The 25,504-nt window shown below is 54.5% G+C and overlaps 1 protein-coding gene across 7 annotated transcripts in view; it reads right to left on the bottom strand.

Moving 5' to 3' along the window:
* Nucleotides 1-25,504, bottom strand: part of KAZN (kazrin, periplakin interacting protein) — a 1,052,477-nt gene that overhangs the window by 83,758 nt on the left and 943,215 nt on the right. The window lies entirely within an intron of this gene.

Below are 25,504 nucleotides of genomic sequence, written 5' to 3' on the forward strand. Positions count from 1 at the left end.
AGGAGCGAACTCGTTATTCTGAAAACTGGTAAATAAAGGGGAAGAAACTCAAGCCTTCCTCTTGCCTCTCCTGTAAGAACTGGACCAGCGGTTAAGCACGTGGAATCGGGGGGAGTTGCTCTATAGAAGGATTCCAGCCACCCCATGAAGAAGGAGGGACAGACAAGAACACTGCTATTCTGCTGCATGCACTCAACGTCGGGATTCAGGCACTGCATGTCCAGGGCTGCCAAATGTGACAAAGGAGGGACAACCAGACAGGGTGTGCCTCCTGAAGCAAGGTCCCAACATCTCCTTTGAAGGAGTCTTGCAAAATACAAAGAAATGATCAAGCCTCTAGATGAACTCTAAATTTACAGGGAATACAAAGGACAGAGGAGCATGTTGAAAGACACCACGGGGATGCAATTAGCAAACTCCAGACTTCTTAAGGAAACGAGAGTGAGGAATTTCATGGCCGACTGGCTGGCAGGGACTAAGACAATCACCACGGCTCCGTCAACCATTAATTAGCAAGAGCAAAAAAGAGAGAGAGAGAGAGAGAAATGAAGAGGAACTTTAGATTAAAAAGACACTTTAATCATACGGTGTGGATTTTACTTGAATCCTGATTCCAACAAACAAAGTTTAAAACATAAATTTAGGAGTCAATTAGAAATCTGAGTCGCGACTGGGTATCTAATAGTTTTTTTAGGTGTGATAATAGTTTGGGGATTCTGTTTGTTTTTTGAAACATTCCTCTTTTAGAGTGACATGGTACGGTACTGACAGATGACATGATGTGTCTGGGATTTGCTTCACAATAATATGGGGAGGAAGGAGAGGATGAGGGTGGGAAAGAACCGGCCACGGGGTGCTGGATGCTGGGGCCAGGTCATTACACTATTCTACTGACTTCTGTATAGAACTGAAATGACTTCTTATAAAAGAAAAATGCCACCAAGACTCACAGAGGACAGCTGATGCCTCTGCTGAGTGGTCCAGACTTTGGTGCTCTCTAGAGTTGACTCCATGGGTCATCTTTCCCTCTGCTATGTGGCTGACATCTGTCCCCCTGTAGGGGTGCTCAGAGCACCTCTCCCCAGCACCTCCTCTACACTGCTGTGGGCTGCACCATGGGACTTGGCTCATTAGTGTTGTGCGTCAAGTACGAGCCACCCAGCCCGAGCAATGGCTGCCATCTGTGCGGAGGGGCTCAGGAGCTGGGATTTTGGTTATGTGAGTTCTCAGGCAGGCTTCATTTCCTCCCTGGTGCTCCGTATGCCCTGGAGAGCTGAGGCAGCCTCCAGACAGTTTTCGGGGCACATGATGTCACGATGCTACCCTCCCTCATTTCCATCAGGATTCTGGGTGGGGGAGGGAGAAGCAACTGGTACTAATGTCAACAGGGACGGACTCTCCCCACATCACCCTGACCTCTGGCCCTGGGTCTGGTTTAAAAATTGGCCAGTCCTTTGTAGTCATGGCCAGGATGGCACTCGGGCAGCTGGAGGCTGGGCTGCAGGCTGCCTCTGTTTCCCCAGTGCCTCCAGTCTGCTGGGTGGGGCTGGCTAAGGCTGCAGGGCAGGGGGCCTGCAGGCTGCCCTGAAAAACTGCCAACTCAGCGTGCAGGATTTATTTATTTCTGCAAAGAGAGAAGCATTTGACCTCTTAAGGAAACAAAAGTGAAGAATTTCCTGGCCAATTGTCTGGCAGGGAATAACAGGAACTGAGCTAGTAACAGCCCAAACAAATAGCACCAAGTGATGAGGACGAAGGAGAGGCCTTTGGGACCGTGGCTGGGAGGGAGTGGGACCTCAGCATTCGCCCTCAGTGTCCCCAACCACCCCCACTGCAACTTTGCTCTCCCTGCCCTGGGCCCCTGGTCCCACTGGGGACCCCTGGGGACTTGTGCCGACTCTCAAGATAACAGCAGCGCCTTATACAGACCTTGAACTTGGAAGGCAGATGGGGCAAGGTAGAAAGAGCCTTAGTTTTAGAGCTAGATACCCAGGCCAGAGGCTCACATGAAACGGCTTCTGTGAAGTGTTCTGTTAACAGTGATGTGCTCTGCAAACATGGTGGAGCACCAGCACTGCTCATGATAGGTATCTCACCCGTCCGCACACAAGTCAGGACTAGTGCTCCCATCTTATGGAAGGGCGAGCAAGGCTCGGAGGGGTTAGAGGACTTGCTTTTGGCCACAGCTCCTCCTCCTAGGCCTGTCTGGAGCCTGCCTAGTTCAGGGACCCGTCTGCAGCCAGAAGTCACTCACCAGCTGGGCAAAGCCCTTTCCTTCATGATGCTGGCGGCCCGGGGCCAGAACCACCACCGGGTCCCAGACTCGGAGGCGATGAGGTGAGGTCTGGATGGGGAGGTCTGGCTCGCGTGCTGGGCTTACGGTAACGAATTCAGGGCTGAGCCTCCAGGGAAGGCAGCTATCCGTTTCCGCAGACCATAGCTTAAGACAAACAAAGCTTCCAGATCCTCATTAAGCCTCATGGGCAAAACAGTTATTTTATTAAAGGGAAGGAGAGAGGGGGCGATTCCTGTGCTCTAGAACTCGGCAGGAGCCCCCCCCCCCCCACTGGCAGGTCCTGCTCATGGGGGCCACCTCTGCACCGAGGTGAGGCGCCAGCTCCCATCTTGTGTGGCCAAGGAGGCAGCCGAGCCTTCTGCACTCAGGAGATGCCATGAACTGATAAATCTATCAGGGAAAAAACTTCTTATGCAAATCAGAGCCGAAGAGTTGAACGGGCGGCGGCAATCAGCTTTGTTAGCAAGCAGTAACGTGCAGGAAATGAGGAGTGCGCTCTGTTCCCAAACACTCTCTTCTGCTTTGGAATTATCCACTTTGCACAAACACATCTGTGGTGAAGGTAGGCGGGCGAGGTACTGGCCAGTCAGAGCAGGAGCCTGGAGGAGAGGCGAGGGAGGCGTCCCACCACCCGACCTGCCTCTGTGTCCCCCGCCGAGCCCCGTCTGAGCCCCTGGCCAGGCCCTCCTTGCTTCTCCCTGCGAGCCCACATCCAGGCAGCCTGGACAGCAATGATGCCCGAGCGACAGCCCCGGCTCCAAGCACACCTTCCCTCTTCCTGGCCGAGCGCTCCGTGCTCTGATGTTCTCATCCATCAACAGGGGACCATGAGGTCTAGGCCTCATAGAGTTGCTAGGTCTTAAAAAAAACCTGCTAGATCTGGAGTACCAGCTCTGGGTTCAAATCCTGACTCTGCAGCTCACTTGTGACAGTTTTCTCCGTGGTAAATGAGGATAATTATGCTATAAAAGTATGGAGGTAGGAGCTGCTGCCCTTCGCATTTCAGAGCTCGGGGAACCTGGTGCTGCCTGAGCTCACACCGGGACAGTGACGGCTATGCTCCAGGCCCACACCCCAGGTGCCCGGTTCCCGAGGCTTGCCCAGCCTCCCCAGGTAAGTCTCAGGGTTGCGGCCAATGGCTACATGAGCGTCTCGAGTTTCTGCAGGGGCTTGGCCTCTCGAAGGCATTAAGGAAATATAGCTATTGCTGTGATTAGTGACATCATTCCTTCTCTGGAAGTTTCTAGAACTGCAATAGTGGCCCTTCACTTAACTGCTTTTCCCTGTTTTTTCTCCTTAGCACTTGGTACCAACCACTAGCCCCTGTATTTTACTTACTTATCATGTTCACTGTCTATTCCACACCCTTCGTAGAATGTCACCTCTCTGAGAAGGGTTTTTGTCTGTTTTATTAGCTGCTGTATCCTTAGCACCTAGAACAGTGCCTGGCCCAGCGTAGGTACTCAGTCAGTATCTGTGGAATGAATGAATGAATGAATGATCATTCCCGCCCTCACTCTCTAGCTAACCCACCAGGTTCTACAATGGCAGTTGGGCAGTCAGCCTTGCATATGGGACAAAATAGGACAAGAGAACGCACGAAAGCAAAGCTCCTGACCTTCGGCAAGGAGGTCACTCGGCACCTGGCCTGGACCACCAAGATTTTCCTGGCTCGCATCCGATCCCATCCCATCAGTACTTAGCAAGCAACTACTATAGTCCCCACCAAAACTTCTGCAGGCGGATGAGAGCTCCTTCCTTCCCTTAGCCCAGCAGAGACCTGGCCCAGCCTCCCATGGCCTGGAAGGCGTAGGCCAACCAACTCCGGTCTTATTTCTGGCCACAGGAATCCTCTTTTGCTTAAACAAGGTGCTGGATGCAAATGTTTGGTCAACTCTAAGGTGTCTGACTTTTGTTCTCTATTCGTGAAGAGTACCCTGGGACACCAGGCCTGGCCAGTGGGTGGATCTGGGAGATCACAACACGTCAGGTCTCACGACAGTGGAACCCGTCTCTGGGCACAGTTCTTGAGCCCGGGGCTCAAGGTTCAGACTTCCAGCCCTCTAGCCACCCCAAGACCTGCCTGCCTGGATAATCTGCCGGTCCCCCGCATGGTAAAGTGTAAGGAAAGTGAAAAATGCAAGTGCCACCAAGTCCCCTGGGATGTCCATCCCACCACGGGAGGGACAAGACAGCGTGGCACTGATTTCCTGGCTGCCGGGGTGTTGGACTTTAAACTCAGAAGGAAACGGGAAGGCGTAGGCATGACTCTGGCGAACTGGGAGCCCAGGGAAAGGGGACCAGAGTCAGGGTAGAAGGAGGGGGCATGCACCGACAGATGGCACCTGCCCCAGGTCTATACCGCAAACACCGGCTGTTGTTTGGAATCAGTGAGACCAGACTCCCGGGGGCCGGGTGCATGCCCAGCAACCGGCCAAGGTAACGGATGTAGCACAGATTAAAAACGTGGTTTTTTCCTAAATAAAACCAATGATGATTTTAAATGACAAAAGTGTACCCATAAAATACACAGCAAGTCTTTGTGCCTGAGAACCTCCCGTGCTCTGGGATGAGGGTCGGCCATGGTATCCTGCATCTCCAGGCCGGGCCCGGCTTGTGGGTTCTCCTCCTCAACGTGTCTGGAGGAGACCTGTGAGGTCTCAGGGTATACTGATCTGGACATATCCCCCTTGGTATCCCCCGCTCAGAAGAATAATCAGCACGAATAAGGGCATTAATGAAAACTGGATGCATAAGCCCCTGGTTCATGCCCCCCAATGAGTGCATTTTAAGTGCCAGGTACTCTGTGCTGTTGCAGTGAATTCTCGTAGCCACTGCGGCTGGTAGGTCCTATTATTACACCCATTTTACCGGCGAGGAAACTAAGGCACAAGATCTAAGTGACCTGAATACCATCAAGGGCAATGCTGGAAGCGCCTCTGACCTGAGACTTAGTTTCCCCAGAGACTGACTTTGAAGAGACGCAGTCTCATTTTCTTGAAGACGGCGAACAAAATCACCAAACACCTGCCACATGCCTGGCCCCGTGCCAGGGGACTCACACACGTTAATCCTCAGAACAACTCTGAGTACAATTTACTGTCCCTGTTTTATAGTAAGGGAATGTCACTTGACCTCTGGACAGCCAGAGAGCAACAGAGCTGAGATGAGACCCACGTCTGGGGGCTCTGGAGTCATATTCCTCCCGTTAACGTGTTCGTGTTTGTGCATGCCCAGGCCCTTCCCTGGGCTACGTCCTCAGGTCTGGGGAGCTGGCAGGCGTAACATGCACCAATATTTCAGGGCCCATCAAAAAACACTGCCAATTAAACTCTGACACATCACGTGGGGGGATGCACCCTGATTTCAGACCCTGATTCAGATTTTAGAATCCGTGAAATACGGGACCTTCTTGGATGACCCTTATGACAGCCTTGTGAAATCTTCCTGATTGTGCAGATGAAGAAACACAGGCTGGCTTGGTGAAGAGAGGTCAGGATCACGCAGCTGACACGAGGCGGAGTCGGACATGAGCCAGGGCCTGGGGCGTGCGGCCCCCCGGTCTGTCCACCCCGGTTCTTCCCCAAGTAGGGCCACGGGGCCTGGGCTTGCTGCCCGTGAGCTGACACCACCAGCTGAGGTGTAAACCAGGACATGGGACATTAAAAAGGCAGCTCCTGGAGGAGACCAAGTGGGGGGGGGGGGCACCGACGGGAACGCCCGGGAGCAGGGGTGTACGCCCCACTTCCATGCAACATGCAGGTGAAAGACACCTGTGTGACCGTTCTGACTCCTGAGGGGAGCACGTGTGTGCAGATCCGGAGCTGAGAGGCCAAGAAAGGCCAGCGCTGTGATACGCAGCAACAGGCCACCCCCCACTTCCACAGCCCCCCTTTATGCTAGAATTTGAGTGTAGGGGATGCTGGCCGAAAAGCAACCCACCGTTTAGGTGGTCCTCACTTGGCCAAACCCATTGGACAGAATGGAGTTTCTGTTTTGTTGATTAACTACTTTTTTTTTTTTAAGATTTTATTTATTTATTTGACAGAGAGAGACACAGTGAGAGAGGGAACACAAGCAGGGGGAGTGGGAGAGGGAGAAGCAGGCTTCCCGTGGAGCAGGGAGCCCGACGCGGGGCTTGATCCCAGGACCCTGGGATCATGACCTGAGCCAAAGGCAGACCCTTAACGACAGAGCCACCCAGGCGCCCCGTTGATTAAATTCTGTTTTTTTTTTTTTAAACAGCTATAACTGACAGAGAATGAACAACCTACACAGCATCTTAAACACAGAGTTAGATGAATCTTGATTTACGTATAGACAGACCCATGACACCACCACCAGGATCCAAATGGTGAATATATTCATGGCCCTCCAAAGTCAGAATGGATTTTGACCCAGGGCCCCAGACACAAGTCACCAGGCACCTCTGTTAATCTGAAGAAAGAGCTAACTGCTACTGAGTGCTTACTGATCCCCACACGGCGCTTCACACTTTGCCCACATCGGCCAGACGAGCTCTGGACGGTGCTCACGGCTCCCTGCTAGCCCCCAAGGGAGGAGGCTAGAGGCCTGACGAGTGCAGGGTGACCGGGGTCCAAGGCCCTGGGTCCAGCCTTTGGCACCTTCCTTTACTCCTCTGGGCTCCTCCCTCACCTGAGGGTGACCAGAGCACCCACCTCATGGGTTTATGGTAAGGATTCAGAGTTAATATCTTTCTAGAGAAGTCAGGACGGTGCCTGGCACGTAGGGAGGGCTCCCTATGTGTCAGACGAAGATGATGACGACGCTGTTGATTTTTCTGAATGGGAACCTGAGGTCCCTGGAAGTTACGTGACTTGCCCAAGGTCATTCAGAGAGCAACCGGCCAAGCTAGTCTTTAACGTGGGCAGTCTGAGTCTGCGCAGGTGCTCCTGACCCTGATGCACCCCGGTGTCCTTGCCTCTGTGGCCGCCGACCAGCCGGCTCCTGCCCAACCCACCAGGTGACAGCGTCGGCAGGTCATGCACACAGATGTCTTTCTGCAAACTCCACTGAGCCCGTTCTGACTTCCTTGTGACATTCTGTGTCCTCACGAACACGACAGGCAAGTCTTGGCTGCGGCAGGGGACTTCTGCGACCCATTTCTGGGCCTCTCTCCTCCCGCACCCCACAGAGGAGTCATTCCTGCCCCAGATGTGTCATCTGCGACCTCTGGAGGCCTCAGCCTCGGCAGTCGGTTAGGATTTCAGCTTTGGAGGACCAAGCGGGGGGCAGCAGAAAGAAGCCACCCCCTACCTGAGCTCGCCTCCCAGTGGGACCCAGAGCCATCCTAGAGTACTCCCACCCGATGACTCGCATCGTGGGAAAATGCTGCAGTGAACAGAGGTGGACCCTGGAGGCTGAGAGCCCTCCAGCTGTGGAAGGAGGTGCGTGGCCGAGCCGGGGCGGAGAGAAAGGGGCGCAGCCGACCAAACTAGAGTGGGGGCTCCACTCCTCTAGTAGCGCTCTGGCCAGGCTCTGTGCTCTGCACACCCGCTCACGGGCCGGGGGCCACGGTTTTCCCCTCCTACAGATGGGGAAACTGAGGCCCAGAGGCACCAGCCACTTTGCCGAACTTCACGGGGTGTGGTGAGGCTCGAGTTTGAATCCAGGTTTCTGTCACATCGATCCAAACCCACAACCGCGGTGCTACCTCCCCACCCCCACCCTGCTTCTCTGCAGAGCGGACGACATGCGCGACAACATCACATTTTCATGCTTACTACACGCCAGGGGCTGGATCGGGTTGTTTCGTTCTCAAGAATTCCCCCTGAGAATTCCAGAAGAGTGAGCTCTGTCTGGAAGATGTACCCCTGGGGGCTCAGTGCCCCTGCAGCCCGGGCCCGAAGGGGGCTGCTCCAAGGAGGGAGGTGGACGTGGGGCTGGGGATCAGGTTCCTGTTGCTGCGCTAACAAATGACCACGCACTTGGTGCCCACGTTTACTCTCTTACAGTTCTGGAGGCCAGACGTCCAAAACAGGTTTCCTAGGCCAAAGTCAAGGTGCTGGTAGGGCTGTATTCCTTCTGGAGGCTCTTGGGCAGAATCTCTTCCCCTGCCTTTTCCAGCTTCTAGAGGCACCCGAGTTCCTGGGCTCGTGGCCCCGTCCTCCATCCCCAGAGCCAGCACTGCAGCACCCACAGACTCTCCCTCTGACTCTGAACTTCCACTTCTACCCTCACATCCCCCTTCCTCTCTCTCCGATACTCCCACCTCCCTGGGACAAGGGCCCTTGTGGTTACACTGGGCCCATCTGATAATGCAGGATAAGCTTCCACCTCGAGATCCTTAACTCAATCACAGCTGTGAAGGTCTTTCTGCCACCCAAGGTAACTTCTCCAGTTCCAGGGACTGGAATGTGGATGTCTCTGGGGGACCATTACCCAGCCTCCCACAGGCTGGGATTGCGGTGCACCCCTGCCGCCCCCCCAACCAGCACCCCCAGGGCTGCGGGACCAGTGGGAAGGAAGGGGTCAAGCCGGGCAGAGCAGGCTGATGTATCCCGCATCCAGGGGCAAGGCCGCAGAGGAGCAGGGCACGGAGGTGGGGAGACGCAGGGCACGGCACCCACACGCCTCCAGTCCCGGCCTGGCTCCAGATGGGGCTCCATCCACAGGCTTGTTCCTCGAAGAGCAGGATTACTTTGAAGTTCTAAAAATACTGTCCATTGCTAAACAAACACCGGGGCTCTTGTGAAATAAAGCAACAACATGAAAGGCCTGGCAAGGGGCGCCCCGAGATTCTGATCAGTAAGCAGATTGGGGCAGCTCTCTCCACTACAGCAGCCAAAGCCATTTCCGAAGTCCTCACGGAACTCAAGGCCAAGGTCAGGCTCTGGACAGGAGCCAACGCCTGAGGCCAAAGGCACGGGGCAGGAGGAAACCCTGGGGGAAGGGAATAAACAAACACTTGTGGGGTGCCTCTGGGAGGGCTCCGCATGCGACCCTCCTCCTGTCCCTGCAATAGCCCTGCAAAGGAGGTGTTTTTACGTCCATTGTCCTAACAGTAAAATGAAGGCTCAGAGAGGTGAAGTGACTTGCCTAAAGTCACACAGCAGGGATTCCAACCAGGTCCACCCGACTCTAAGACCAGCACGTCCTTGCCACTTTACCACCTAAACTACCACCAGGTTACACGTGAACTTGACAAATACTTGCGGACTGTTGCTCCCCGGCAGAGCAAGTGGTTGAAAGTTAAATCCTCGAACCCAACAGCCAGGGTCTGAATCCAGGCTCTACCAAGTAGGGACCTATATGCCTCTGTGCCTCAGTTTCCTCATCTGTAAAGTGGGGCCAATGAAAGCACTTGCTTCCCAGGGTGCTTCGAGGATTTCACGCATTAGTTCAGGTAGAGCATTGGGCTGGAATGACACCACACTGCATAGAAGCCGTGTCCCCTGCCCACTTTGACCCCTGAAGTCTCCGCCCCACCCACAGCCCCGTCTTCTGGGTGGGCTCGCTCTGGCTATCCTCCCAGAAGTTAGCAATGTCCTTACTTCTCTTTGGGCTGTACAGAGAGAAGGAGCAGAGGGCCCAGGCCCCCCACATGGCAGATAATCCCCAAACCCACACAGGGCAATCTCTGGAGCATCTTTTTGCTGTAGAACCATAAAGTCAGTCCACGAGCTGCAGGAGACTGTCCACCTCCCACTCTGCCCCTAGCTGGCTGGGGAGCCTCTGAGGCAGGTCCCCTCTGCAGAGTGGGAGCAAGGAAGACAGGGTAAAAGAAGATCCAAGACAGTATCCAAGCCCTAGCTCATCTCTACAGCACAGACCCACATCTCCACTTCCGACCTGCCTCATTCCAAACCAGACACACTTCAAATCAGGCTCTCTCCTGGATAATAATTTACCATGTGCTTAGCTTCCAAGTACCATTCCCAAATGCCTTACACACATTATTGTATTCACTCCCACGAGTTGGAAAGCTCTAGCTGAGAGAGGTTAAGTAACTTGCCCAGAGCCACACAGCAACAACGTAGCTGAGCTGGGATCTGATCAGGCCTATCTGATGTCTTTGCTCTCTGAGGCCCCACTGGGCCCCAGGTGCCCAGGATCCTAGTCAGCCCCCGAGGCTCTGGGCCCTGCTGCCAGCTCCCAGCCCAGGCCCTGGTCCTACATCCTCAGAGGGCTACTCCACAGAGCTGGCCAGAGAAGTGAGCCGCTCCTGGTCTAGCGCTGGTCTGTTCACCCATTTACTGAGAACCCACAACATTCTAACCGTAGGCTGGCTGCTGGGGATAGAGCAGAAATAAATCAGACACGACCCCTCTGCCCTCCTGTGGCTGACAGCAAATAACTAAGAGCCCAAACGCAGAAAACAGTCAGAAACTGTGAAATATACTGTGAAGGGAACCATTTGAGCCTGACACTGAGAGTACCTGGAGGGACGGGGTGGGGGGGGCACAGGGCAGGTCTCCTGGGGAGAGGAAGCTCCAAGGACCTCTCTGAGCAGGTGACATTTAAGCTGACACCATGAAGGATGAGGAGCCCGGTGCTCTGGGAGGCAGGGAATGCTGGGAAAGAACATTCCAGGCTGAAGAATCAGCCAAGCGAAAAGGCCCCCCAGGAATGAATGGCCTTGGGGCATTTGAGGAACAGAGGAGAGTGCGGCAACCGAGCTCACTCAGGGAGATGAGGTCCGTCGGGGAGGTGGGTGCCCTGTCACACAGGGCAAATGCACGTCCCTCCCCGCACCCCACAAGCGAGGCTGGGCATCGGGAGGTGCAAGGTGCCCGAGGCCCAGAGCTTCCTAAGATGCCTTCTCCCCGCCAAGTGGCACGTCTCTGGGAAGATCAGCCCTTCATGCAGGGACTGGGAGAGGCTGGTGGGAGGGCAGTCTGACTTGGAGGAAGCACACAATCCCAGCTGGTGTTCCCTCAGGCAGCAGCTCCCTGGCTGATGGGCCCGCCCCGCTGTGAAGCGTGTCGCTGCAAGACTTCTCCAGTCCGCAGAGGCAAGGCCGGGCGTCTCCGTCCCTGCCTGAACCTCAGAGGGGAGGGCGGGTGGGGCCCTGGTAGCCTCCTTAGCACCTCATTCTTGTACTCTCCATTCCTGGAGCACCCACTGCAGGCCAGGCCCGGAGCGGGGTTCCGATGACACGGGGATGACTCAGCCACACACCCAGCGTGCTAAAATCCAGCCACCAGCGAAGGGACCCAGGGAGCAAAGGGGAAGGTGTGAATCACTGTGCTTGCCGGCAGGAGAGTAAGAGGTGGGGGTGGGGGCAGTCAGGAAGGAGAGAAGGATGTGTCTGTAAAGCGAAGGGGGAGAAAAGCCCACCCAGTGACCACATGTCACAGGCTCTGGACCTTGTGGGTGCGGGGGACTGAGGACCAAAGACCCAGAAGGCTGGGCCGGCTCTGCTGTTGAGAAGAGACTGGAGACTGGCATGCATCCTCAGGCTGGCTGCATGGGGTACAAAGCGGGGGGCACAGAGGCAGGCAGAACGGGCTGGGTGGGGTGTGGAAGGCCGAAGGCGGCGTGAGTCGTCCAAGGCTGGAGTCGTCTGCTTCCACGGACTGCTGCCCAAGGCAGCACAGCCCCGGGTGGCCAGACCTGCTTGGTTTTCCAAAAGAAGGTAGAAATCCACACCATGAATAGTTCCCGACTTTTAAACAGTGGTAACACCTTCAAACATTAAATGAGCACCACCCAGGCTCGAGAGAACATATCTGTGGGTCAGCACCTTTCCAGCCTGGAATCACTGAAGGTAAATAAAAATAAGGACCTGCATCGGAGCTGCCCGAAGGCGCTTGGGCCGGCCAGGAAAGGGCTTCCGGCAAGAGGGGCGTTTTGCACAAAACGCTGAAGGCAGGAAAGGAGAAGCAAGTTAAGGAGCCGAATTGGTGAAAAGAGAAGAGCCCTGGCTGGTCCCCTCCGTCGGGCGTCTGCTTTATTCCCCGTGCAAGTGGTGTGAGTTTGTGTGCTCATTCCAGCCTCTCTCTGACAGCAAAGGTATGAGGACAGAGGCCCCGCTCAGGGAGGCGGTCCCCTGGGCTCCTGGTGTCATGGAGCTGAAATGGGGAGCAGGGGATGCCAACCAGGCTCTGCAGGGAACACTGTGGAAAAGTCACGTGAGCTCCCAGGGTGGAGGTTTCCTTGCTGTCCAACAGGCCAGTTGGGCCCCGGCCAGGGGCTGGCACCTGGGGGAATCCTGGAGAGGGGGGTGGGGCGGCTCACAGCTTCACTGCAGCAGAAATGCACTGGAAGGTGCTACATGGAGCTCAGATTCTCCCTTTCTGCCTGGGCCGCCAGCCACCTCCTACGATCCAGTGCACAAGGCCCATGCTCCCACTTTCCCTTCAGTCTCCTCCTGCAGCAGCAGCAGTGGGCTTGGGGGGCTCACGGCCTGCTCCATGCTGGGTCTGAAGCATGGCAGGGGGAGCAAGAAGGTACCCAGAGTTAGGGTGCCTCTCCGGTCCTGGGGGCTGCTTGTGCCCAGGGGGCAGCTGGCCGAGGTGACAATCCATCCTCCTGCCCCCCCTTCCAGGCCGCTCCTGGTCTCATCCCCACTTTGCAGATGAACAAACTGACTCTCCGAAGGGCTAAGGGATGGGCGTAAGGTCCCAAGGGGCAACCTGATGACAACAGGGCGGCCTGAGAGGAAGGGGAAAAGAATCCCACGCAAAGGGAAGGTGCAACCACATTTTCCTAAGTACAAAAATGAATATTCCTGGGTGACCTTGAATCATTAAGAAATGCTGACCAGGGCTCCTTTAAGCCTGGCTGGGAAGGCGGGGTGCAAAGGCTCTCGGAAAGCTGGCTGTCCCAGGAGACGGTCACCCGCGGGGACCCCAAGAGCCCAGGCGAGGGGAGGCGGTCTTGCATGCAGCTGTAGTGTGCCCGGAGCTGAGGCTGGAGGCCCCGAGGGCAGGAGCCAGCAGCCAGTCTTTCCTCAATTCCCTGGCCTCTGGGGCTGAGCTGCACACCTGACCCCACCTGGGAAAGGGTGGCCCTGGTGAACCAGCTGCCTGTCGGGGGGCGGAGAGCCCCCCCCACCCACCCAAACAGGTAATGATCAGAATACAACACGCTGGATGGATTTCACAAATCCAATCAGCACTGCATCCGACTGAACGTAACCCGGGGTTATTGGATTTTCTGGCATCAGGAACACCAGAGCCTAGGACAGCAATTCTGAGTGTGGAGTGTCATTAGTCTAAGTACAGCTGCCCTGTTTTTAATTACAATCCCCTCCAGCAGGGCTGAGAAGGGCAGCCCTCATTCCTTCCGTGCGGCCCACTCTGCTCCCGCTCTGCTCCGGCAGGCTGAGAGAAGGCGGGCTGGGTGGGGATGGAAACCCAGACGCCACGCCGTGGGAACTCTGCCTTTGCCTGGGAATGTAGTCCCCACAGGGGAGGGGAACATTCTCCCCCCCCCCCCCCCCAAGGAGGACGGAGGAAGCCAGGAGGAGGAGGTGATGGTGCAGGACCCCTGGCAAGGGGCCTGAAACCCAATGTGAGGAGGAAACAGGCTCTGCCTATTCCTATTGCTTCCTCTGCAGGCAGGGAGAACCACCTGCCCTCATTCCCCTCCTCCTCCCTGGCCCGGGGCCTCTGGCTTACAGCTGGATTCCGTTTCTACTCTACACCCCCAGGCTGGCTTCTTAAACCCCAGTCGGATCCCATCACTCCCTCCCTAAAAGCTTGCAATGGCTCCCTAGTGCCCTGAGGCTGGAGGAGGAACTGCCCGGCACCGGGTGCCCAAGCCCCATCCCCGTGGGTTGTCCTCTTCTCTGCCCCGCATCTGATCTGCCAGCAGGTCCGGTGGATTCTCCAAACCTATCCTGCGGGAGGACTGCAATAGCCTCCCTCGACCACCCCTAACCCTGTCTATTCTCAACCGGACAGCCAGAGGAGGGGCTGCTTCAAATGCAAATCAGGTTGAGCTGCTTCCTTGCTTAAACCCAGCACGTATAATAAAGTCCAAGTCCTCAGATCGCAAAGCCCCTCCTGAAACTGCCTGTCATCTCCCACTCCCTCCCTGTCCTTCCCCCTCCAGCCACACCCGCTTCCTCTGTCCCCCTGCCTGGAGAGCTGCCCCCTGACTTCCCCATCAGTCTTGAGTTAGAGGCTCTGCTTCAGAGAGGCCTTCTCTGGCCACCGCATGCCAAGGAGCCACCCCCCACTGTCTTCCACGCCTCCCCATTTTAATCCTTTTGGGCAGGTGCTTCTATCTTATCTTTTCCTTGTCTGTTCACTAATTTATTACTTGACTACCCCTCTAAACTGCTGAGCTGTTCTGCTCTCCACGATATACTCAGCACCCAGTCCTGGGCCTGGCATGTGGCCAGGGGTCAATCGATACTTCTTGAACGAATGACTCTCTGTGTTTCCGATACCTGGCAGAGTGCCCGCTATTGTGCTTTTGATTAAATTGAAGAGAGAAAAGCTGCAGCAGCCGCAGCCGATGGAGGACCTACCAATCACTTAGCTGGTAGGTGCAGGCAAAGCCCTTGGGGGCCTAGTGTCCCCTCTGCCAGTCCCTGGGAAGGCGGCCAGCCAGGGCCCCATCAGAGTCCCACACCCCCAGCACACAGCTTAGATTTGGAGATTTGGAGTTGAGTCACGTTCCTCAAATGACTTCAACCTAAGATGACAACGGTATCCCCTTGAGGTCCTGCGAATCCCATTCAAGGAGAGATGGGCGTGCTCGAGCCCTGCCTGGCCACACGAAGAGACCCACACGCTCCTCCCGTGACAGGCTCTCAGGCGGGCAGCAAGCAGGCCAGTGGAAATGCCTGGAATGCACCAACCCGGAAAAGCGGTGGGTCAGCACTTTCTGGGATTTGCTGCTTTAATATTAAAATATTCATAAACAGAAGTAATATCACCGTACACGCATTTCCTATCTGCAAACGGGGATTAACATCTGTTCCAGCACGTGGCCAGCGCGGGGCACGCAGTGGGGAAGCGGCCCTGCGCTCAGGCGGGGCTGCGAGATCGCCCGGGCCCGACCGCCAAGTGCTCCGGCGTTGGCCCGTCCTGATGTGTCTCATTCTGCATCGCCGCTGATGCAACCCCATCATCTAACACAGAGCCCCGACAGTCCCCCATAACTGCTTCTGCGGCTTCCCCACCCCCCCAGCCCAAGATCCCAAACAGGGTCACACACGGCACTGAATTGTCGTGCCTCCCGATTCTCCCTAAATCTAGGAGGTTCCCTTTGCCTTCTGTGGGTCTGTCGAAGCTGCTTCTGCTTCCAATCCCACTGACCCAACAGGTTACGCTGTGTCCTTTAGCCGCGTCCTACCAGGAGGCCCACATGGCAGTTTGCCCACTTTGGTGATTTTCTAGTTAATTACACATGGACTAACTAGCTTCCATCTCTCCCCTCCGTTCCCCCGTGAAGAATCTAATTTTCGAATTGTTTTGGACGTTCAACTGGCTTATCCTTGTTAGCAGCCTTCTCTTGCGACCTGCTTTCTGACCCATCTGTCTCTTGCTTTCTAGAATGACAAGATGTTCGAATCACACCTTGTGACTTTGCTCTGCCCGACACCTGGGATCCTCCACTTGGGTCTAAGGAGCACTTCTCATGGGGAACAGCGCTGAGAAGCAGCTGTGGGTACCAGGCATGTGCACTGCTCCTAGGGGTCACTGCTTCTTCGCCCTTTCTGTGGTTACGACTTGTAAATCTTATGTATATGTACATCTATATACAATTTATGTATGTAAGTAATATACATATATATATATAAATAAAATCAAGAGCATATTGATGCCTCCAACTCTCATCCAGCACCTTCTCCCATTCCAAATTCCCGTTTCCCACAGAGACGATCCTGGTCCTTAACAGTATAGGTTTCCTTATTTGCTCTATTCCATAGTAATAAAATAAGTCCAAAGAGCACGATCAACAAATCTGCATACACTTCAAGATTCGCTTCCCATTCTTCTGTTCTTGTAAGCCTTCGGATATATTCTGTGAGGAGTATAAAGTAACTTGTTTCATATTTGTGATGTTTTATCCTCAGGGTAAGCCCTCTGATGTGGGACTATTGGGTCAGTGGGCAAATGCATATGTGAATTTGCTCACAAATGCATATGTGATTTTGCTCACCTCAATGTCCCCCCCACGGGGGTCACAGCATTCGGCCTTTCTGCCAATCACGTGTGAGAGCGATCTTTCCCACAAGCATGTTGGTGTGATTTTGCATTTTTGCCAATCTGAGAGGTGAGCAATAATATATCTGGGTGGATTTAATTTGCATCTTCTTAATATACTGCTTACACTTTCAGCCCTGGGATAAAGGCTCTGGCCCCGGGGCCAAGTCCAGGGCTCATCCCGAAGGTGCTAGGCTGGGCATCCCAGCAGGGGCAGGAAGGTGGTATACACCTCACCGTGTCCACCCACCTGGGCACGAACAACATGGACACATGATGCTCAAAATGAAATGCCCGCATCTGTGTAAGGGGAAGGAGTGCTTTGGGTGTCTGGAGAAACCTCAGGAGCACGTCCTTCTCATTTCTGGAGTTAAAAGGCTCCCTGCTGTCTTCAATAGGCAAAAGCAATGTTCTGGAGTTTTGCTCTGATGATCATGGACAAGCTGCCAGGCGCCTGCCACGGGGCCTGGAGCTCCCTTAACAGTGCTCCGAGCAAGTGGCCAAGGGTACTGGCTGGAGAGTGCCTGTGTGGGCTGCCGCTATTAATTGGAACTTCTTTTTCCCGAGTCACCACCTACACCTCCCGTACCAGGCTCTTGGGCCACAGGAAGATGTCTTTAGAAATTCGGGTGGTGAGGGGTGCCTGGGTGGCTCAGTCGGTTAAGCATCCGACTCTTGATTTCAGCTCGGGTCATCTCAGGGTTGTGAGATCGAGCCCTGCACACCGCGCTCAGCGCAGAGTCTCCTTGAGATTCTCTGCCTCTCCCTCTCCCCCTTCCTGCTGGCATGCACGCGCTCTCTCTCTCTCTCTTAAATAAACAGGGGCACCTGGGTGGCTTAGTCAGTTAAGTGTCTACCTTCGGCTCAGGTCATGATCTCAGGGTCCTGGGATCAAGTCCCGCATCGGGCTCCTTGCTCAGCAGGAAGCCTGCTTCTCTCTCTGCCTGCCGGTCCCCCTGCTTGTGCGCTCTCTCTCTCAAATAAATAAAATTTAAAATAAATAAATAAAATCAATCTTTAAAAAAAACAAAAAAACAAAAAAAATTCAGGTGGTGAAAGATCCAGCATCGTGCCTCCAGTCTTCCTAGGCATTACAGTTACCAGTTCCTGCTGGTCCCCACGCGGCACCCGCAAGGTCTGAGGGTGCTGAGAATAGTAGCCTTGGCTTAGAGGGGGCGAGTGGGGAGCCTTCGTCCCACCCTCCCAGGCCCAAGCCTGCTCACCTCCACCCAAGGGCTGCATTTTAAAGGCTCAGAGAAACTTGAGGCCTTGGTAGAGCAGTAGGACTGCGTTCAATGGGAGGGGGTGTGTTTTCTAAATCTGTCTGTATGGCTGCTTCTAATTTGCACCAAGACTTCACATAGGGTAGTGGGAGCCCCATTAATGCCTAAAATACACATTTACAGATGGGTGATTGGCTTACACTTTTTGGGCTAAGATCCTACTCTGTTGGGCAAGATTCCATTAAAATTTTTAGAAAGCTATTTTAGGAACAGAGACAGTAAAAAGCAAGGACCCCACTAAGCGTTCAGGGTTGGGAGTCAGGACATGGGTCTAGGCCCAGCTTCCAGCTTAGCAGCGGCATGTCACTTCAACCCCAGAGCCTGGTCTCCAGGTCCCGGCGACTTTCCCCTCTCTCTCCGGGGAAAGAAGGTCTCCCCAGCATCTAAGACCCCACTGTTCCAGCGGGGAGGCTGCTCTGACCCTCTGGGAACCTGACTCCCAGGCTGGGAGGCACAGGGGCCCTGTGGGTGCCTAACGGCAGTTGCCTAAAAACACCTCCACAGCAAGGCATCACGTGCTCTTCCTGAGGTTTTCACACGGAAGCCACGCAGGCTAGGGACACGAGCCTCCTCCAGCCACCCCCGCCTCCCTCTCCTGCCTCCCGCATCCTTCCTCCTGCAGCCACCACCCAAAAGCTTTGTTCCCCTGATGTCAACCGAGGATGCGCTCCATGATTTAACACTCACTTCTCCACCTCTGCTCCCTCCCATCTACCATGGCATTGCAACGGTGTTCAAACCTCTCTGTCGTGGCAAAGATCATGTCTTTTTCAGGTCCATAAAAAATGGAGTGGCCTGGGGTGTGCTCGTAAATCATGATGCCGAAGGGGTGGGTGGTCTCAGAGCACGCAGATGAACTCGAGTGGAGGGAAGGATGTGCTCTGGGCAGTGGGGTCAGGGTGCAGTGGAGATGCGACTCTTCCTGTCCCCACGGGCCCCAAGGCCGGCCACCTCACGGTCACCTGTGCGGACCCTGAGCGTCCAACCTCCACAACTTTGCTTATGTCATCCCCTGACCCGGAGTGCCTGCCTGACACCAGTCCACCTACTCAGATCCCGTCTGTCAGTCAAGGGCTGCAGGTCCTGTCTGTCTGGGACAGTCCCAGTTACTCCTATTGTCCCAGCACAACTTTATTTAATAGGCCCTCTTTCTCTTGAGAAAAGTTTGGACAATAAATGGTGCAGTCACTCTGAGCTTAGTAAAAGTATAATGATAAAGTAAGAGCGGCTGACATTTAATAAATGGATACTTCCTGTTCTAACCTCCTTCTGTGAATTTTCTCATTGAATCCGCAGGCCCCCAGGGCAGGTGCTGTTATAATCCCTGTGCCACCCACGGAGACAGAGGGGTTGAGCGACTTGCCCAAGGGTCAAGGGGAGCCTGGTCCTGTCTCTACCACCCACATGACCTTGTGAGCTTCTGTTCTTCACACGTAAAAGGGAGACCAGCAAGCATCCTGCAGGATGGTGAGGAGGATTCCATGGGCTACTGTTTGCTTTCCCAGTGTTGATGGCACTTGGCAGGTGTTCAGTAAAGGACACTTCCTTCTGGTTTTCATTGCTTTCCTGAGAACCTGAACTGAACTTGGAAACTCAGAGGGGCACCTTCCCTTCTCCTAATTGCTAGGTATGAATAGGGAAATCTCCACTGGCCCTGCATCTGGCGCCCATGCGGGCCACTGCCCTCTCCCTATAAATCCCACCCGTAAATTATTCACCAGCTTTCCCACTCACTGCTAACAAACTCCGAACAGCAAGAAAGGTCATGGCGTCTTGGCATCATGCCCCCTGCCAGGAGCAGCCTGGACAGCCCAACTCTGCCCGGGGGGAGCGCTCCCACCTGTGGGGGAGCAAAGCCACCCCCTATACCCACCTCCGTGGCAAGCAGAGCCACCAGCCTGCACCACTCCAGTGTGCCCCGTGGCCACCCATCACCCATCGTGAAACGGCCTCTTAAATCTGCTGGCAGGCTGGGGGGTGGGGTGGGTCCGAGCTTCCAGAAGATGGGAAGGAGAAGCCCTCTCAGATGAAAAGAAATCCAACAAGAGAAGACAACTGTCTCTAGGGGCTTCCCTCGTGGGTATGGAAGATCCCAAAAAGCTGAAGGTGGGGGGCTGTACCAACTTCTCATTTGAAGAGGGGACACCACACTCCCGTCCGCATGATCACACACCTCTCACCGACCCCCCACATTCACCATCAATCAAGTTGTCAGGTGCCTTTAATAACCCCGACATCCAGCAAAACATCCCCAACCAGCTCCTTCCTCTGCTCTTCACCTGGACCCAGTGGCTCTCCGGGGCTCTAGAGAGTCCCATTCCCAAAAGACAGCCATTGACCTTGGCAGGCCCCAAACTCCAGAGAAGTCACTCACCCACGAGCTCCGGGCTATGAAGATCTCGAAGAACCATTCTGATTCAACGTGCAGTGCCCAAGGAACGAAAGAGGCACAGCTGGGAATGGGACAAAGGCAGGAGCCCGCTGGGAGACAGACTTTGCCTGGAACAAAAACTCTGCCCTCAAGACGCCAACATGCGCCTCATGGTGGGTTCAAGGCTTATCTCAGCCTTGCCAGGTGAGCAGGTGAGAGGTCTGGCACTGGAAGGGGAGGGCAGGGCCGGCCCCTCGATAATCTTGGTCAGTCTGTGAGCTGTTCACCTCTGAGGCCTTCTTTGAAGCCATGCTCCTCTGGGAGCTCCAGCCAGAAACGGCCCTCCTTTGGTGGGACTGGCCAGAGCCCCCCGGTCTACCTCCCCCCAGGATGCCACCCAGCACCACCTCAGACCGTCCTGCCCCTGGAGGAAGCAAGTCTCCCCCAGTCTGCAGTCACCAGAACTATGAGGCAGAAAGGGGTGTGCACTTTTTCTCCATGGACGCCGGTGCCCAGCACACAGATTCCTTAAATGACTCGGGAGCTGGGGAGCATGATGCATTCCGCTGGTCTCTGCGGCGGGAAGCAAAGATCAGAGCAAAGGTCAAAGGCCCAGGCACCGACAGGTCACATCACCAGAAAAGCCAGCCCTGGGGATGCTGCCTGGGCACGAGGACCTTCCAGAAGTTTCTACAGACTGTGGGCACGTGCCTGCAGGCTGTGGGCCCTCACTCTGCTCTTCCCCTGTTCTGAGCACCTACTCAGTGCCAGCTCCATGGGCCCCGCAAGCATCTCGTCTCTGCTCGCTCCCTTAGCAGCGGGAATGGGCACCATCATAGAGATACGGAGACAATACGCTTCAGACCCTGCTCTCCAGGCGTTCCTGGCCTTAAAACGTGGAGTCAACCACTACCTCTCCGAGGAAGTGACCATCTCAAAGCCTCCAAGTTGTTTTCAATGTTCTGCCTTCACCACATTACCATATACTGAGCCCACTGCTACACACCGGCTAGGAGAGAGATGGGTTCACAGCACCAGGAAGGCCAACCCTCTCTCTAGCTGCATCTAGCTGGGCCCCATCTCCAGGGCTGCTAGGAAGCAAAACTAAGAGAAGCCTCTCCCTGGGGCTTGGCAGCGGCTGGGGATACTGACCAACCAGTCCTAGGCCATTTCCCCTCCTTCTGCCCGAGCCTACGCGTTCCCGCTAAAGACTTCTTTCTTTCCTCGGGCACCGTGCTCTGCTGGCAAGACCTGAATCAGAACGATTCTTCTAGATCTTCATGATCCAAAGCTCGTGGGTGAGTAACTTCTCTGGAGTTCAGGGGCTGCAAAAGTCAGCGGGCTAAGGGCTGCCAACTCAGCTGTTGCATGCAGGCCCTGAGGTTTCTCTCTGGGCTGGGGTGAGAGTGAGTGGCAGGCCCTGTGGGCATGCAGAGGTATTTTCCCCCCTCATTCTGAGCATGCTGCTCGCAGCACATGACAACGGGGCTCCTAAGAACACTCAGCCCCACCCTCCCGTTTTCCAGAGAGGCCTGCAGAGGTCAAGGGCAACACGGATGGAGAACCGTGGCCTCCTGACTGCCCACTCCGACGTGCCCCACTGCCTCTGGTTCACAGGCCCAGCCAGTTCCCAGGATCCACATTACAAATGATTTATCATAAAAACGAACTCTTAACCACTTAAACAAACAGCAGTGGGCCCCCCACGGGGCTGTGCAGGTTACTGGCGAAATCACTCAGATCCTAGAGCCAGGCACACCTTCCTGGGTTTAAATTCCACCTTTCAGCGGGCTACTGCTCTTTCAGTCTTCTTGTCTGAAAAACGGGGAGGATTAACCGAGATAACTCACGGAATCTGCAGCCCATGCATTCCTCCTGGCCCATAAAAATGTCCGGTAAATACATATATAGTATATTAATTACATATGCGTGATAAGCCATTGGATTTTAACCTCGATCTTTTCTCTACAATAGTATCTGGCCCTGAGCAGAATTAGAATGCTCCTTTCTAAATTTCTACATTGTTCTGAGTTTTTCGCTCAGTGCCAAAAAATGCCTCTCCTCCTTTTGTGCCCACACGCCAGGCTCGGGCACAAAAGCTTGCCTGCTTGGTAGCAGCAGCTCGCGTCCCCGGCGCTCGCCCAGTCCGTGCGGTTGGAGCTATTTAAAGAGCTGGGCCGGAAGCCCGGGCCACAGACATGTAGCCTCGGACCTCTCTGGTCTCTGCCTGTTCCTGGAATGTGAGCCCAGGAGCCCTGTGTCCTGGGGCCTTGACAGCATGGGGCTCTGCCCAGACTGGCCAGACGCTGCCCACCTGGGGCCGGGTCCCCTCCTGTGGCCCGCTGAGGCCAGCATGCGGGACAAGAAGACGAAGGTGGAGGCTGCCCGGGCCATGTGGCCTGTGGGGGACTGAAATGCTCCCCACCCCAAAGACACCCACCAATTCACCTTGCACTCCTTTAAACACAGCTTTATTGATTATAAAAGACATACAATCAACTGCACATATTTAATGGGGACTGTCTGAGATGGTCTGCCTCATGCATTCCCCCTGAAAAACCATCAGCACCCTCAAGACAGCAAACATACCCATCACCTCCAAGTCTCCAGCTCCCCTTTGTGAGCCATGCTCCTGTCCCTCCTCCCACCCCCAGGCAACCTCTCATCCATCCTTCCCATCTTACAGATCTGTTTTCATCTGCTGGAGTCTCATGTAAATAGAATCATACAGGATATGTTTTGCTTTTTTTTTCCTCCCTGGGCTCTGTCACTCAGCATAATTATTTTGAGATCCACCACGTTTGCTACATGTATCAATAGTTTGTTGCTTTATTGCTGAGTTGAAGTTGTAGAATGTAGCCTTTCGTTTACCCCTGCATCTGCTGATGGACATTTGGGCTGCTTCCAGCTTGGAGCTATCACAAATAAAACCTCTACCACCATTTGCGTGCAAGTCTTGGTATGGGCACTTATTTCCTAGGTGAGTAAACGCCTAGAAGGGAATGGCTGGGTCATGTTTCATCCCATTGTAAAATTTCCATGTTCCCAATGGTACTTAAAATCTTCGAACACGTGCGATTTAGTTTTTACTCTGTTCGTTGTTTATCATTGGCCTTCTCCCTCTCCTCTGTGGCAGATGGTATTTTTGCAAAGATGGACACAATAATATCTCCCATACCACATGCTTTGTACAGCGTGGAGTCTGGCTGGCCTTGTGGCTGGCCTGTCACCAACAGAATGTGGTAGAAGTGATGCCTGGTGATGTCTGAGGCCTTAAGAAGCCTCACAGCTTGCACCTTGGTTTCTTAGAACCTTCTCTGCGGGAGCCCTGAGCCTCCAGGTGCAAGGTCTGACCACCAAGTGGGTGTTCGGGTTGTTGTTCCCAGATGAGCCCTGGCATCCCCCCCCCCCCGCCCCACCCAGCCCAGGCACCAGACATAGGAGGGCAGCTGTCCTGGACTCTGGTGGAATACCCCTGTGGGACCCCCACTGACACCACACAGAACTGAAGAACTGTCCCGCCAAGCCCTGCCAAGTGCCTGACACACAATCATGACCTATAAGGAAGGTGGTGGTTGTTTTATGCCACTAAGATTTGGGGCTAGTATGTTCCGTGGCAGTACTAACTGGCACACCCTTCTAGAATGTAAGCTCCTCAAGAAACGGATCTTTTGTCTTTTTCGCTCACCGATCCACCCCAAGGGCCCCGAACAGTATCTGGCAAATGGACCTCAACAAGTGTTTGTTAAGTGAGTAAGTGAGCAGGCTCCTAGGTCATGTTTTATGAACACTGAAGGATATCCACTGATCGAAAACTAACACTGGCAGTTACGGATCTCTATCAGGCATGGGACTTCAAGTTCGAACACTGAGACCTGCAAGCCTCCCGGAGCCTCAGTTTCCCCAGCTGTAGTCAGGCTAACTCTTACCTACGTCATGGGGCAGCAAGGGTAGCTCTTTCAGGAAGGACGTTCAACCCCCTGGGTCTCTGAGGCCAAGACAGCGTCCCCTGAGGAGCCAACCAGGGCTGAGGAGAATCACAGTTGAGGCCCTTGTCAGACTTGACCCCGTGTCCCCGGCCATCTCTGAAGAGGACCCTTCCCTGGCTCACACCAAAGCTCTTCTCCCAGGACAGAAGACAGCGGGCCTTTCATGTTCCTGCTACAGCCTCAGGGCCATGTCCCGACCCTGTCAGGGTGAGGTGGGCACAGCACCTACACGGTGACAGAGACCACGGCTCCAATCAGAATTTAACGAGGTCCTGGGCAATGCCTTTCGAAAGGCAATTCTGGAATGTGGCTCATCGCACACCAAGCTTGTTCTTCTCCTTTCAGCCTCTCAATCCCCAACCCTTCCTGGGAAGGGAGTGGGGGTTCATCTAAAGCAGAGGTTCAAGGTCTGCAGCCCTTGCTCACACTTTAAACACGGCCTCTGAGAACACTGGCATTTCTCAAGGCTGAGTGTGTTCACTCAACTGTGGAGAGAAAGAGGAGGGACAGGAAGAGAAGCTCCTGGCTCGTGTGACTGAGACCAGCCTTTATTTCCTGGGACAACTTCCAGAGCAAAGACTGGGAACGAATCCACAAGTCCTGGTGCAGATCTGTCCTGCTCTCTGAAAGTAGAGCGCTCCTATGAAACCTTTCATAAGCCCCAACGGCGTAAAGCTAAAGAAGCAACTGGAAAAATTTGTGAGCATTCCCAGATCGAAAAAATAACCTCTCTTAGGCTCCCCAGATACCTTAGGACACATCTTGCTAACAGATGCACCAAATAAATGCAGACGGAGCATAGATGTTCCCAGAAGTGGTTCAAGAGCTCCAGCAGCTGGACGCTCAGAGGCTGGGTATAGTTCCTGGGGGAGGAGCCTGGCAGGGCCCCCCCTGCTGCTTTGGTGTGCATGCCGCCCCTATAACGGCTCGTTGCAAGACGAATGCTGAGTGCTAGGTTTGCTTTTCGTCTTTTTTTTTTGTCCAAGTAAAAATAAATCTCTTCAGATTCTTTCAGGTACTAAGTAAGATAGGTCTTTCGTAAAAGTGAAGTGGCGCAATGCGAACTTTCTCAAAGGGGGGGGGGATACCTCTATTTCAAGGGGCCTCTGAGTGTGTGCTTCCACATCCAGACCTGCTCCTCTTTCCTCTCTTCCCCATTCTACTCCCTCCCTCTGCCCCCAAGGCCTTAAGAATCAAAGAAGCATCTGCTAAGTACCTGCGTAGAACGGAGGTTTGGAAACTAGACTCTGTGGAGATCAAATAAGTCTTGGCTCCAAAACCTACTATCCCGGAGACCTCAGAAAAATTCCTTAACCTCTCTCACTCCCATGCCGGCGATGGGGAAACTGAGGCTAATAAACACTACCCATCTAGCAGGGCTGTTGGGAGATCCGAGAGCTCGTGCAGGCAAGACAATCAGGAGAGAGCCTGGCACATTC

The sequence above is a fragment of the Phoca vitulina genome, unplaced genomic scaffold (genome assembly GCF_004348235.1).
Source record: "Phoca vitulina isolate PV1807 unplaced genomic scaffold, GSC_HSeal_1.0 scaffold2, whole genome shotgun sequence".
In the NCBI taxonomy this organism is placed as follows: Eukaryota; Metazoa; Chordata; class Mammalia; order Carnivora; family Phocidae; genus Phoca; species Phoca vitulina.